The sequence below is a fragment of the Bos taurus genome, chromosome 17 (assembly GCF_002263795.3).
Source record: "Bos taurus isolate L1 Dominette 01449 registration number 42190680 breed Hereford chromosome 17, ARS-UCD2.0, whole genome shotgun sequence".
Taxonomy (NCBI): Eukaryota; Metazoa; Chordata; class Mammalia; order Artiodactyla; family Bovidae; genus Bos; species Bos taurus.
Window position 1 is genome coordinate 2679560 of NC_037344.1, and position 13064 is coordinate 2692623.

The window sequence follows — 13064 nt, forward strand, 5'->3', positions numbered from 1 at the left end:
AAAGGTTTTGTGAACTCCCCTCTGGAGGCTGAGGAAAAAGAGTTGACACCTTTTCAAGGAATCTCCTAACCCAGTGTTCCCTGGAGTGTTTTCTGACAGGAAGCCATTACCTCCTGGGAGGAAGATTCCCCAACTTCCTTGCTGGTTGGCCAGAACCTTACTCTGAGGGCCTCAATTCTGCATAGTGTCTTTAGAAAGATTAAAGGAGCAGCTACAGCCAGACAGGATTTAGTTGTTTTTTGTTGTAATGGCTGTAGTTGTTTTGAAAGCCATAAAATAAAACTAAAAAAAAACCCCAAGAAATTCATATTTAATATTGCAAAAATCTTATCTGTTCAAGAATATTAGAGATACCAAGGAACATTTCATGCAAAGATGGGCAAAATAAAACAGAAATGGTCTGGACCTAACAGAAGCAGAAGATGTTAAGAAGAGCTGGCAAGAATACACAGAGGCACTGTACAAAAAAGATCTTCATGACCCAGATAATCATGATGGTGTGATCACCAACCTAGAGCCAGACATCCTGGAATGTGAAGTCAAGTGGGCCTTAGAAAGCATCACTACGAACAAAGCTAGTGGAGGTGATGGAATTCCAGTTGAGCTATTTCAAATCCTAAAAGATGATGCTGTGAAAGTGTTACACTCAATATGCCAGCAAATTTGGAAAACTCAACAGTGACCACAGGACTGAAAAAGGTCAGTTTTCATTTCAATCCCAAAGGCCATGCCAAAGAATGCTCAAACTACCACACAATTACACTCATCTCACACGCTAGTAAAGTAATGCTCAAAATTCTCCAAGCCAGGCTTTAGCAGTACGTGAACTGTGAACTTCAGTTCAAGCTGGTTTTAAAAGGCAGAGGAACCAGAGATCAAATTGCCAACATCCACTGGATCATTAAAGAAGCAAGCCAGTTCCAGAAAAACATCTATTTCTGCTTTATTGACTATGCCAAAGCCTTTGACTGTGTGGATCACAATAAACTGTGGAAAATTCTTTAAGAGATGGGAATACCAGACCACCTGACCTACCTCTTGAGAAACCTGTATGCAAGTCAGGAAGCAACAGTTAGAACTGGACATGGAACAACGGACTGGTTCCAAATAGAAAAAGGAGTACGCCAAGGCCTTTCTTTGGGATTAGAATGAAAACTGACCTTTTCCAGCCCTGTGACCACTGCTGAGTTTTTCAAATTTGCTGGCATATTGAGTGTAACACTTTCACAGCACCATCTTTTAGGATTTGAAATAGCTCAACTGGAATTCCATCACTTCTACCAGCTTTGTTTGCAGTGATGCTTCCTAAGGCCCAGTTGACTTCACATTCCAGGATGTCTGGCTTTGGTGAGTGATCACACCATCGGGATTATCTGGGTCATGAAGATATTTTTTGTACAGTTCCTCTGTGTATTCTTACCATCTCTTCTTAATCTCTTCTGCTTCTGTTAGGTTCAGACCATTTCTGTCCTTTATTGAGCAAAGATTTGCAAAAAATGTTCCCTTGGTATCTCTAATTTTCTTGAAGAGATCTCTGTCTTTCCCATTCTATTGTTTTCCTCTATTTCTTTGCATTGATTGCTGAGGAAGGTTTTCTTATCTCTCCTTACTATTCTTTGGAACTCTGCATTCAATTGGGTATATCTTTCCATTTCTCCTTTGCTTTCACTTATTTTCACAGCTATTTGTAAGGTTTCCTCAGACAGCCATTTTGCTTTTTTGCCTTTCTTTTTCTTGGGGAAGGTCTTGATCCCCGTCTCCTGTGCAATGTCATAAACCTCCATCCATAGTTCATCAGGCACTCCGTCTAGTCAAGGCTATGGCTTTTCCAGTAGTCATGTATGGATGTGAGAATTGGACTCACTCTGAGTCCAAAGAAAGCTGAGCACCAAAGAAGTGATGCTTTTGAACTGTTGTGTTGAAGAAGACTCTTGAGAGTCCCTTGGCCTGCACGGAGATCCAACCAGTCCATCCTAAACGAGATCAGTCCTGAGTGTTCATTGGAAGGACTGATGTTGAAGCTGAAACTCCAATACTTTGGCCACCTGATGTGAAGAGCTGACTCATTTGAAAAGAACCTGATGCTGGGAAAGATTGAAGGAGAGAGGAGAAAGGGACGACAAAGGATGAGATGTTGGATGATCACTGACTCAATGGACGTGAGTTTGGGTGGACTCTTGGAATTGGTGATGGATAGGGAGGCCTAGCATGTTATGGTTCATGGGGTTGCAAAGAGTTGGACACAACTGAGTGACTGAACTGATTGCAAATATCATAATCCTATAAGTGAACACAGCTTGCTATCAATTAATAGCAGGTCAAGGCAGTTGTAATGCAGAGGAGGGAGCAGAAATCCTGAGTGTAAGGCCTTGTGTTGCCATTCACAGCTAAATGAACTCAGACAAGTCATTTGCTACCTATGAGCCAGAATTTAATTTCTCAAAAAAATATGAATAATATTTCAGAAGGCAGTTTTGGGATTAGGGGAATACTTCTCTGCAGCATTGTATGAAGTTCATAAAGTGAGACCCATCTCTAACATCATCTGTATATTCATCAGTGAAGCAGAATAAGGCAGAGAGACAGCACCATCATCCAAGAATGCAGAGTAGACAGAGACATGTTTTTACTAACAGACCCCTTCCAGTGTCTCAGCACAGAGCCAAAGGGGTGAGCAGAAAGTAGGCACGTAAGTGTTTTGGAGGTGAGAGACAACGAGCAGAGAGACAGAGCTCTGGTCCTCCCACTGCTCACCACCAAGTAAGTCCTTTATAATTCATAAAAATAAAGATTAAAAGCCTGCCATTTATTTGAAAGTACGTCTCACAATGTACAATAAAACCCCAGCTGTCCATTTTAGAAATGATAAAATGTTATACCAAAGAATGACTAAGTTTTGAGATACTCATGACATGTAAAGCACATTTCACTTTACAAATAGTAAATGGCAAGAAATGTTACTTCTTAATAACTTAGAGAAGATAGAAACTAACTTATAAATTCATCTTCTTTCCTTTTGATTCTATAATCTACCATTATAAAGCAATATAAATACGAACATTGGGTGACCCAGGTTTGTTAACAAAAGCAAATGTGACAGTAATAACCTTTGGTGACATTTTCAAAAGGCAGTTACCCACCACTGTACTCATATAGGAACTGTACAGAAAATTCAGGTACTGTTATACTCCAAACAGGATAGCACCGGCAATTACCAGGAATGATAAGCACCAGGAATGGTGATGAATGCTCTGCGAAATGTATATTTCAAAACTTCTTTCTAAATGCATAGACATCCTGAGGGTAACCTGGCAGGTAACTGAAGACAGGACTTTCTTAACATCAGCCTTGCCTTCACTACTCCTACCTGATGATTTGTGGGACTCATGAGGCCTCATGTGTGAAATGTCCTGAGCTGATAAAAAGATGCTCTCCAAATGGCAACCCACTCCAGTGTTCTTGCCTGGAGAATCCCAGGGATGGCGGAGCCTGGTGGGCTGCCATCTATGAGGTCGCACAGAGTCGGACATGACTGAAGCGACTTAACAGCAAATCCCTATAGTGTGAGTAGTCCCTAGGCCAATGAAAATCAAATTAGTCAGGCCCTTCAGAGAGTCTTAGCTCTTGTTCTTTGTGAATTTTCACAGGGAGTAATTAGCAGAAAAGATAAATCACTGTCCAGTGCTTGCTGCTGTTGCTGCTGCGTCGCTTCAGTCGTGTCCGACTCTGTGCGACCTCATAGATGGCAGCCCAACAGGCTCCTCCATCCCTGGGATTCTCCAGGCAAGAACACTGGAGTGGGTTGCCATTTCCTTCTCCAATGCATGAAAGTGAAAAGGGAAAGTGAAGTCGCTCAGTCCTGTCCGACTCTAGCGATCCCATGGACTGCAGCCTACCAGGCTCCTCCGTCCATGGGATTTTCCCAGGCAAAAGTACTGGAGTGGGGTGCCATTGCCTTCTCCGTTAGAAAATCTAAATAGCATTCACAATAATTGCTTTAAAACATGCAATGTCTCATTGGATTAAAAAAAATATGAAAGAAATCATTCATACTCCAGTGAAGCACAAAAAGAAGAAAAGGCTGAGCAGGGGTTTGGCAGAAGTTGGTGCTGGAAATCAGTGACTCTTTTGATAATATATGTTCAATCAATATATTGATAATATATGCTCTTTTGATAATATATGTGCAGAAATTTAAAATAATATAAACGCAGTCTCATCAATATTTTGTATCAACAAGTACTATTGCTTTTTGAAAGAAATAATGTATCTTTAATTTCTAAAGTTAATTTGAAGGGAAGTGTATCATTTTGGTATTTTTATAATTGTATTTACTCTTACCCACCCCATGGTAAAGGAAAATTCAGTGTAGTTCCGCTAAAGCTGATTCATACCTACACAGCTCAAGCAGTTGTAAAAAAGGGAAACTGAATTTTAAATTGTCATACTTCTTAACTGGGTGAACTCCAAGTGGGTATCTCTCTCTTGAACTAGTTTACCTGCGTTCTCCATTGTAGGCACGGAACTTTGTGCTTGAGTTAAGTTCTTATTTTTATGCTGGTTGCCTTTTGGAATGACTTGCCTTCATGTCAGATTATATAAAGTTACTTTTATTTTATTTCCATCTAGACTTCATTTGTGAAGAATGTGAGTAGAATGGAAATTGCACTGAGGCAGGAGGTAGATCCCTGCCCCTAGCACTGAGGAAACAATTTGAATAGATTCCACTTAGACAGACACTCCAAAATCCACGGCAGGACAATCAGGAGAGGAGGCTGTGCCCTGCTCAGATAAAAGGTAAGAGACCACATATTCTCATTCTCGAAGTCAAGCAAGCCTTCCCACCTAGCAGGCTCCTTGGAGGTCCAAACAAGAGTGATGCTAAGTTTACCCACAGGCTTCTTTGCCAGAATCCACCATGGCTGAGAGACACAGGCGCTCACACAGGATGACCCTGGGATATACCAAATACAGACCCTGAACCAGGCAAATCAAGATGATTGGCCAAAGGAAACCCAGGAGAACTCCCCCAATAAGTGATTTAAACTACCTCAGGGTGAGACTCTCGCTGAGTTTGCCCATGTGTCTATCCACACATACAGAACTCTTTTTCCTCCTAAGAAACACCTTACCTGTTTCACTACTTTTGATCTTTGTGGCAAATTCTTTTCTGTAAAGCCAAAAGACCAGGGCCTTGTCACTGACCACTGATCTAGTGGTTAGGATTCAACTTTCTCACTGTTGCGACCTGACCTTAATCTTTGACTGGGAATGGAAACCCTGCTTCAAGCTACTGCAAGCCGAGGCCACCAGAGATCAAGATCACACAGAATTAATAAGGAAAATGCATTCAATAACTTTTTTTTCTTTAAAGTTAAAAATCCATGAAAATGTTTTCATCCACATAGGAGTTTAAATCAGAAATCACTACAATTTTAATGTTCAATTAGTTTAACTTTCAAAAAGAATAAACCAGGATAGCTATCTGTCCTTTAGTCATAATTATTTCATGTTCTAACGCATATATCTTAATGCTTTCTCTTTCCCCATCTTCATTCTTTTACTTATTTACTTCCTGAAGCAATGCTTCTGATATGTTTCTGTGGTATCCTCTAAGGCACTAGCCTTACTGGAGGCCAGATGGCAACCAGCAAATCACAGTCCTAAATGTGCTCTGGAACCTGGGGAGGCAGTCTTGTTGCCAGCATGAAAGTGGGTTCAGGGCTCTTAGGTCACTCATCTCATCCTCCAGGGACCTTCATCCTACAGAAGAATAAGTAACCAAAGCAAACAGGCAAGAACCTCTTGGGCCAAGGGGACTCAGCAGCAGTGGAGCCAGTGATAGGTAACCCAGGCACTGGGCCCAGAGTTTAGCCAGACTCAAACTCTCTCAGCATCTGTACGAGATTTCCGACACTCAGTCTTATGTCACCGGGAATATTGTCACAACTAACTATGTGGTTTAAGTATATTGGTTAAACTTCTCATGCCCTGGTCTAGTCATTTGTGGAATAGGTGACTGGTGATGACTCTACTCATCTCTTCACCTCCTGAACTTCCTGGAATTCAGTGTAGGAATAGCTCTGAATAGTCCTGCATGCCTCACCACCAAGTCAAGTATAAGACAACAAAATCTAAACTCTGTTTCCTTGGACTATGGTTTCTCCTACATTTGTGTTTACTTTTGTTGAAAGGGACCAGACTTCCTTATATGTCTATTATGGTTTCCAAATAACAATTTCTGGGTTTTGTTCTTTAAAAAAAAGTAAGGTGAGGCTTAACTATAATTTAGTGAAGTATTTTGCTTTATAGTTTAAATGGAACAATTTTTATATTTTTTCAAAATCAGTGTGAGGATGCCACAAATATGTTAAAATTGTATAAGAGATTGATAGACTGCTTGTTTGTACCTGAACTTAAGCTGTATATTTATGCATGAAGATTACTTGGAATAGATAATAATATGTATAAACAACATTTTAAAGGAAGAGGAAGAAAATCTTTAAACAAATGACAAGATTAACAGAGTTTGGATTTGGGTATCCAAGAGGGATACTCTAAAGGTTAATATATTATTAAACAAATCACAGCTTATTAAGGTTTTAAAGTATATGCTTTACAGAATTAAAGAACATCTTTATCAAATGCCTAGAGGAGATATCTTTCAACCTTCTTGTCTGTCTTATGTTAAACCATTACTGTTTACAGTTCTGTGTTAAAAATCACTTGCTGTCTTCTACCTTCCAATGATCCCATTATTAATACTGGTATTCAGTCCACCAAGCTGATGTTTATTTATAATGCATACATCCTTTTACCTTGGATTTGATTCTGCCTTTGTACTAAGAAACAGTAAGTTTCTCAGGGCCAAAGCTCTTTTATCCATCTGCCAATGACTTGAAATCAGGAACACCTTTTATTTGGAAGTCTAATACCGTTTGTCCAAGCGCTTTGCCCTGTTGAACAAAACAAACGGAAAAGTTCTAAATGTTTAGAGGACTCTATTATAGGTACTAGTTTTCATGTCACAGAGCTTTAAAAAGTTACTTCAGTGGAGGACAGAGGAGCCTGGCATGCTGCAATCCATGGGGTCACAAAGAGTTGGATATGACTTAGCAACTAAACAACAAGTTAACTTCATAGTGGTGACCCCCCATGTTGAGATTCTCATTATGTGATAGCATAACCTCTCACTGGAGCATAGCTCTACAGACACAAGGCCTGTTCATTCAGTGGTGTTGTCAAACATCTCCTGCCAAGTCAACTCATAGTATGTGCTCCATAAATACATGAATCAATGTATAGTCTGGTAAAAAAAAATAAATAAATAAAAAGTTACTTCTATTTAAATAATTTGGATAAATAAGATTTTATTTGATATACTGACAATTACAAAATTTCAGAAATGGATACTAAGGGTACACAGTTACAAATATATTACTTGATAGATGAATTCTAGATGAAGCACAAATAAAAGAACTTTATGTGAGTAAAGGAGATACAGTTCCTGAATCAGAAAAGCTTAATGCTTATATAGGAATGTACTAGTTACAAGAACACAATAGAGAAGGAAAAATCCAAGAGGAAAATAAGAATCACATACAGAGCAAAATGCACAGGTAAACGTACAAGTAAACTGAGCACATAAAGGAACTGAAATATCTTCCTTCTGCTGGTGACTCGCCATATGAGTAGAAGCTTTTTTAATTTCATCAATGATAACTGCAAGTTATCGGCTCAGAAAAAAATCATGGCTGAAGATGTGAGCTATTTTTATCAACTTTACAATCTTTTCTTTTATCTGATGACTACAGTTTAACATGATTTCTTGAACTTCAGAGGGTTCAAATGATTGATTAAAAGACAGCAGAACTACAGAGAAAGATAACTTATGTACTTCTGGCCTTTTAAATTTTGGATAGAATAAAATTATTTCTATGATTTATTTTTTTTTTTCAGCTGAAGCAGACAGAATTTTTATTAAACAGACAGCGGATAATACATTCCTGAGATGTGGGAGCAGGCTGACCTTGGAGTGGCTCTTAACGTATTTTAATTTGAGATACTGATTAAGTATGTGATGTGGAAGGTAATATGAAAGATATAGAGGAGAATAACGATCATTCACTTTAAAAAATTCTGTTTCAGGCAAGTTCTATTGAGAACATTTTTTCATATATTTAATGCCTCAGAATCATTTTAGGAGCTATTTACAAAGCAGGATCTTGAGCCCTACATTAAGAGCTTCCAAGTGAGCAGGTCTGTGGTGGAGCCAGGAATCTTCATTCTAACAAGCATCCCAGGTGATTCTGAGGCAGGGAGTTCTCAAACCTTGGAGATCGCTGACATTTCTTCTTCCTTACAATTCTGCTAAACCTTGAGTCAACACCAAAGGTAATGACGCCAGGTGACGTTAGCAGTGGAGTCCAAATGGTAAGGCACGACCCCCAAGACACACACACACGCACACACACACACACATGAGAACCTAAAGATACTCCCACTAAAAGCATACTGTAATAACATATTTATTAGAAATTACATAGTCACCACCAGTTGTCAATAATAAGTAAGACCTTTTATTTGAAGTAAAAGTTTCAAAATAAGAGGCAAAATTTAGAGCTGAGTTAAAGCTACTTGACTTTAATTCCTTCCTGGGATGACCCGGGCATGTTTCAACCAGGCATGTTTCAGGTCCAGATTCTGGACCTGATAATAAGATAATAACTTTCTTAACCTCAAATAATGGCTCTTAACCTATAGAATACTAAACACTCTTCAGTTTCAAGATTAAGTCATATATGAATTATTATCTTAAACATTGTTTAAATTTTCTCTTTTGTTATATGGTCTTCAAATGGTCTAAAACAATACTCACTAAAATGAAGACGATTATGCTTCCCTAAGAAGTTATCAGAAAGACTTCATTCCTCATTCTGAACTAAGAGCTCTATAGTATTAGATTGTTTTATAGAAGCCTATTGATACAGACTGCTGTCAGCAACACATGGGGAAAGATGGAAAAGAGAAAGCGTTCGTTGCTCAGATACTCACCTGTGAGTCACTTCTCAGTAAAGCAGTGCCTCCACCGCCGAGGGAAGTTTCCAAACCAAGTTTAACACGTACGTTCCTGGCAATTAGTATCTACAGAATTAAAAACAGAAAAGATCAATTATAACAAGTTTTACCAAATATAAGAACTGCTGAAGGAAGTATCAACCTCCTAAAGAAACCCTACAAGTCAGTCCTTGGGCAGCTGTGAAAAATTAAAGTTGGAGGTTTAAACGTAAGGATGAGTGTAAGCCTTTTATTCAAAATGCAGTGAGTGAAACACAATGGAGTATTACTCAGCCATTAAAAAGAATACATTTGAATCAGTTCTAATGAGGTGGATGAAACTGGAGCCTATTATACAGAGTGAAGTAAGCCAGAAGGAAAAACATAAATACAGTATACTAACACATATATATGGAATTTAGAAAGATGGTAACAATAACCTGGTGTACGAGACAGCAAAAGAGACACTGATGTATAGAACAGTCTTATGGACTCTGTGGGAGAGGGAGAGGGTGGGAAGATTTGGGAGAGTGACATTGAAACATGTAGAATATCATGTAAGAAACGAGTTGCCAGTCCAGGTTCGATGCATGATACTGGATGCTTGGGGCTGGTGCACTGGGACGACCCAGAGGGATGGTGTGGGGAGGGAGGAGGGAGGAGGGAGGAGGGTTCAGGATGGGGAACACATGTATGCCTGTGGTGGATTCATTTTGATATTTGGCAAAACTAATACAATTATGTAAAGTTTAAAAATAAAATAAAATTTTAAAAAAAAAAAAAAGAAAGAAACACTGAAGTCATTCACCTAGAATATTTTTACTCAGAAAAGAAAAGCACAATGTAAAGGAGAAAATAAACGCCTTTTTCTTTTAATTTGTACCTAATCACAAACTTCTAGAATAGTTGTAAAAATATGAATTCTCTCTATTTGTCACCCAGATTTTCTAAATCTTGTTTTATCCTTTCTTTTTCTTTCTCTTTGTGTATACACACACACACACACACTCTCAAACAAATATGTATATTTTTTTCTAAATTGTTTGAGAATAAGTTGTAGGTATGATGCCCCCCACTTTTTTTTTTTTTATTAAAGTCGCTTAGTTGCATCCGACTCTTTGGAACCCCATGAACTATACAGTCCATGGAGCTCTTTGGGCCAGAATATTGGAGTGGGTAGCCTTTCCTTTCTCCAGGTATGATGCCCTTTGACGTCTAAATTCTTTAGTGTGTTTCCTAAAAGTAAAAACATTCTCTTATTTATCAGTATAATTATCAAAATCAGAAAATTAACATTTTTATAATTATCTAAACTATAAATTTATTCAGAATTTTCCATTGCTGCAGTGCTGCTGCTGCTAAGTCACTCGTGTCCGACTCTGTGCTACCCCATAGACGGCAGCCCACCAGGCTCCCCCGTCCCTGGGATTCTCAAGGCAAGAACACTGGAGTGGGTTGCCATTTCCTTCTCCAGTGTGTGAAAATGAAGTACAGTCTGCTACATTTCCAAATCACACAGCACAGCTGGCCCTTATGTTTGGTGGTCTCCTTTAATCTAGAACAATTCCTCAGTCTCTTTCCTTCTTGACACTGACATTTTTAAAGAAGGCAGGCCTGCTATGTCCATCAATTTGTTTTTGATGTTTCCTCATGATTAGGCTCAGGTTCTGCATTTAGGGGCAGGAATGCATAAGAGCGATACTGTCTTCTCATATAAGAGGGCATGTGGTGTTGATCTGTCCCATTACCAGCAAGAATGAGAAAAGCAGTGCTTGACATCTGGGATCTGAGGATGCTACCAGCTAGGCCTTGGTGTTGCTAGGAGATAACCGGTACTCACAACCTGGCTGAGGTGTTTTATTGCACATAAACTATTTTCCAGAATGTCAGTATTAGTCAAGGCTACTCCAAGAACCTGTGACAAGAACCCTCCATTATCATGCCTGAGCGGAGACAAAACGATGAATACTGTCATCATTATACAGGTGGTCAAACATCCCTCTACCCTAGCTGATACGTGCACCTGTGATTTCTTTATCAACTACAGCTCTAGTTTTAGTCTAGTCTTCCTTCCCTTTATATGATTTAATAAGATACCCAAGACAGAATTACCCCTGCTTCCTGAGAGATTCCAATCCCCAGTGCCAAAGATTTGATGCTTTTGAACTATGGTTCTGGACAAGACTCTGGAAAGTCCCTTGGATTGCAAGGAGATCAAACCAGTCAATCCTAAAGGAAATTGACCCTGAATATTCACTAGAAGAACTGACACTGAAGCTGAAGCTCCAATACTTTGGCCACCTGATGGGAAGAGCCAACACATTAGAAAAGACTCTTATTTTGGGAAAGATTGAGGGTCAGAGGAGAAGGGGGTGACAGAGGATGAGATGGTTGGATGGCACCACTGACTCAATGGACATGAGTTTAAGGAAACTTTGGGAGATGTGATGGACGGGAAAGCCTTGTGCACAAAGAATAGGACATGACTTAGCAACTGAACAAACCACTTCCTAATCCTTCTCCCAGATGACCTAACAGACCCAAAGTCTGAGTCCACACTCATACCCTCTCATTGAGAGGCCCCAGGGTTTCCCATGGTGTGCACTTGCCCTCACTGCTTGTTCAATTATAAGTGTGTTCCAGTAGTGTTAGGCTGCAAGGCACTGACACTATTGATGACAACTTTGATCAAATGGTCTGGGTATGTTTGCCTCCTTTATCCATTGTAAGTTACTAATTTCCTTTTGTAACTAACATGTATCTTATAGGGTGATTCTTTGAGACTATATATATATACCTTTTCCAATGAGTCAACTCTGGAGTTGGTGATGGACAGGGAGGCCTGGCGTGCTGCGATTCATGGGGTCGCAAAGAGTCGGACACGACTGAGCGACTGATCTGATCTGATATATACCTTGGTAATATCCAACTTTCTTTCATAGTTTTAGCATCCACTGATGATTCTTGCCTAAGTCAATTATTCCTAAGGTGATTGCTTGTAATATTGTGATTTATAATGTTATCAAACTCAGGTTTGACTGCTTGCTGCTCAAAAGCCAATACTCGAGAGAGGAGTGTTGATTGGGAAGGAAAAGTTGCTTCATTCAGGAGGCTGGAAAATTGGGGAGAAGACTGACTCTTGTCCAAACACCAACTCCAAAGATTTTGCTTGATATGAAACTTTTTAAAGGGAGAATCTTTTGGGGAAGGGGTCAGAGTTGTTGTCCTACTGTGTGCAAGTTGGTGGTGAGGTAATATGGCAGTGTTCCAGGAATCTTGTGCTTGGCCTGAAGTTACTGTCCTCCATGTGAGAGGGGGCCTTAGTTTCTGCTGAATAACTCAAATAAACTGTTACATATATTCTTTGAGGAAGAACCAGGACCCTACCCCAAGGCTGCACCATTGTTTCCTGATTGTTCCTTTCTTGTCTCTGCAGCCTCTCCCTTACTTAAGCAACTATTTGAATCTGCCCTTTGTAACTCAGGGAAGGTCAAAGAGGTTGAATGAAGCCTATTTTGTACAAGCAAGAAACAGGAGACACAGAAAGGATGTATAACTGGGACACCCCACAGGATCCTGCTCTGTTTCAATCATAAGAAATATACATTTGGTCTTCCTCCCTGTTTCAGGCACAAAGCTTCTAAAACACTTGGAAGACCTTAAGTGCTAAGAGGGAGAAAGTTGTCTTTTGGTTTGTTAATAAGGTGACTTTTAGAAGAACCTGCCTGTCAGTGCAGGTTAAATGTAAGAGACATGGGTTCGATCCCTGGGTGGGGAAGATCCCTGCAGAAGCATGTGGCAACCCATTCTAGTATTCTTGCCTGGAGAATTCCACGGACAGAGGATTCTCGTGAGCTACAGTCCCTGGGTCGCAAACAGTCGGACATGGCTGAGCACATACACTCCACTCCACTCCAGATCACCTAAGAGTGGGAGCTGGTCACTAGAGGAGACAAACTCCAGGGTGAGTGGGTTAAAACTCTCAGTCCTACCCCCTGACCTCCAGG

The 13064-nt window shown here is 39.8% G+C and overlaps 1 long non-coding RNA gene across 1 annotated transcript in view; it reads right to left on the reverse strand.

Annotated features, from left to right (window-relative positions):
• Positions 1–7339: 7339 nt before the first annotated feature.
• The window catches only part of LOC132342570 (uncharacterized), a 137405-nt gene continuing 131680 nt past the window's right edge, over positions 7340–13064 (reverse strand). Inside the window, exons 7-8 of the long non-coding RNA XR_009490977.1 lie at positions 9055–9144; positions 7340–8376 (exon numbers count right to left, since the gene is read on the reverse strand). This is a non-coding gene — a long non-coding RNA (uncharacterized lncRNA). The remainder of the gene's footprint in view (positions 8377–9054; positions 9145–13064) is intronic.